The 2,770-nt window shown below is 40.9% G+C and overlaps 1 non-coding gene across 1 annotated transcript; it reads right to left on the bottom strand.

Moving 5' to 3' along the window:
* Window positions 1-951: 951 nt before the first annotated feature.
* LOC148093980 (U6 spliceosomal RNA) lies at window positions 952-1,058 on the bottom strand. Its single transcript, XR_015716298.1, has one exon. It is a non-coding gene; the product is annotated as a U6 spliceosomal RNA (small nuclear RNA).
* Between the last annotated feature and the right edge of the window lie 1,712 nt (window positions 1,059-2,770).

Raw genomic sequence — 2,770 nt, 5'->3', positions numbered from 1 at the left:
ACGACTTTATCTCTTCAAAAAGAAACCCTATGCCCATTAGCGGTCACTGCCTAGTCCCCTCCTCCCCTAGCCCCTGGTGACCAACAATCTACTTCCTTTTTATTTTTATGTTTAGAAATATTTTGTTTATTTTAATGAAGCTGGTACAGACAATGTCCACTTAAAACTCATATCCCAGGCCAAAAAGTACAAATAAAGTAAAAAAGATCAGTGTTGTGTCGTACACACTTCTGCATGAATAACTTTATTAACTGCTAATGAAAATTAGAACTTTCCTGGGATCTTCTGACAAGATTTTTTCCCCCTCTTCAAATGCTTTCTCTTCAGCAACAGTCTACCTTCTCTCTCTGTACATTTGCCTGTTCTGGACATTTCACGTAAATGGAATCATATGACATGTAGACTTTTGTGACTGGCTTCTTTCATTTATCATAATTTTTCAAGATTCACCCACGTTACCCCAATAAATTCAATTAAAAAAATAAAATAGGCCCTTGCCTGATAGCTCAATTGATTAGAGAGTCATCCCCTTATGACACATTTGCAGGTTCCATCCTGTTAGGGCACATACAAGTATCAATCAAGGAATGGAACAAAAATCGATCTCTCTCTCTCTTTCTCTCTAAATTAATAAATAAATAGCCTAAGTGAGAAAAAAAAAAAGATTCACCCATGTTGTAGCATGTGACAGTACTTCATTCCTTTTATGGCTGAATAATATTTCATCGGAGACTACATTTTAAATTTAATTTTTTCTTTTAATCTTTTTTTATTTTCTGTTTTTGTTTTCACATTTGTTTTTCGTAGACTACATGTTGCTCATCCATTCATCAGTTGAAGCACATTACATTGTTTCTACTTTTTGGTTATTGCGAATAACACTGCTATGAACATCTGTGTACAATTTTTTTAAAAAATTTTATTTATTTGTTTTATTTTATTGTTGACAGTAAAAATATGGAACACTTCACGAATTTGCCTGTCGTTCTCACGCAGGGGCCAAGCCAATCTTCTCTGTATCGTTCCAATTTCAGTATACGTGCTGCCCAAGTGGGCACTGTGTACAAGATTTTTTGCAGACATATGTTTTCAGTTCTTTCAGTTATATATCTAAGAGTGGAATTGTTGGGTTGGATGGGAGCTCCATGTTTTTTTAAAAATTGATTTTAGAGATGCTCTAGCCGGTTTGGCTCAGCGGCTAGAGTTTCGGCCTGTGGACTGAAGGGTCCCAGGTTCGACTCCAGCCAAGGGCATGGACCTCAGTTGCAGGCTCCATCCCCAGCCCTGGTGGGGGCAAGTGCAGGAGGCAACCCATCGATGTGTCTCTCTCACATCGATATGTCTCTCTCTCTTTCTCTGACTTCCATTCTCTTTGAAAAGCAATAGAAAAAATATCCTCAGGTGAAAATTTAAAAAAAATTTGATTTTAGAGAGAGAAACATGGCTTTGTTGTTCTCCTTATTTATGCATCAGTGGTTTTTTCTTGTATGTGCTCTGACTGGAAATCAAAGTGCAACCTTGACGAATCGGGATGCCCCTCTGACCAGCTGAGCTCCCCAGCCAGGGCACTAGCTCCGTGTCTGACTTTTTGAGGAGCTGCGAAACTTTTTTCACGGCAGCTGCACCCTCTCACATTCCCACCAGCAGGCATGGGGGTTCCGCTGTTTCCACATCCTCTCCAACACTCATCCAAAGTGGTATCTCATTGTAGTTTTGATTTCATTTCCCTGATGAGCATCTTTTCATGGGCTTATTGGCCATTTGTATGTCTCTTTTGGAGAAATGTCTTATTCAGATACTTTATCCATTTTATGGGTTATTCATCTTTTTATTACTAAGTAGTGAGTTCTTTATAGATTCTGGATACAGTCCCTTACCAGGCATGATTTGCCAAAACTGTTTCCCATTGTGTGGACTGTTTACTTTTTGTTGTTGTTGTTAATCTTCCCCCGAGGATATTTTTTCCCTTGATTTTCAGGAAGGAGGGAGGGCGGGAGGGCCCGAGAGAGGGTGAGAGAGACATAGAGAGAGAGAGAGAGATGTGAAAAAGACACATTGATTGGTTGCCTCCAACACATGCCCTGACTGGGGCCACGGATTGAACCTGCAACCCTGGTATGTGCCCTTGACCTGGACTTGAACCCAAGAGGGGTGGGCAGGTGCTCTAACCACTGAGCCACACCGGCCAGGGCCGTTTTTACTTTCTTACCGTATCGCTGGAAACACAGAAGTTTTTAATTCTGATGAAGCCCAATTCCTCTATCTATACATAGTTTTTGTTCCTTATGCTTTTGGAATTGTGTGTAAGAAGCCTTTGTCTAACTCAGGATCACTGAGATTTACTCCTGTGTTTTCTCCCGGGAGTTTCACAGTTTTAGCTCTTACGGTTAGGTTATGATCCATTTTGAGTTACTTGTTAACGTGTTAAGTAACCAGATCTGGTGGCTGGTCTGATATCTTCTGTGATTTTGGAGATGAGTGTACATACTGTTCTGAGATCTCTCCAACAACTGTAATGGGACGAGAGGGCGCCAAGGCTTCTGTGGGTGACGGAAGCCGTTGTTAATACAGCCTGCACTTACAATGGAAAACGCTAGATTTCAGTTAAAGGTTCATTTAAACAGAGCTGTAATTACCCTCCCAGGTTCAGGGTACCTCCAAATTCTATCCACAGACTTCAGGTTAAGAACTCCTGGGGTGGCGAAAATTCCAAAGTCTCCGTTTCTGAATCGTGTTTTGGGGGTTCGAACCCTCCAAGACTGGCTTCAGG

Source organism: Miniopterus natalensis, chromosome 1, assembly GCF_054644295.1.
Source record: "Miniopterus natalensis isolate mMinNat1 chromosome 1, mMinNat1.hap1, whole genome shotgun sequence".
Taxonomy (NCBI): Eukaryota; Metazoa; Chordata; class Mammalia; order Chiroptera; family Miniopteridae; genus Miniopterus; species Miniopterus natalensis.
This window is presented reverse-complemented; position numbering and strand designations above follow the sequence as displayed.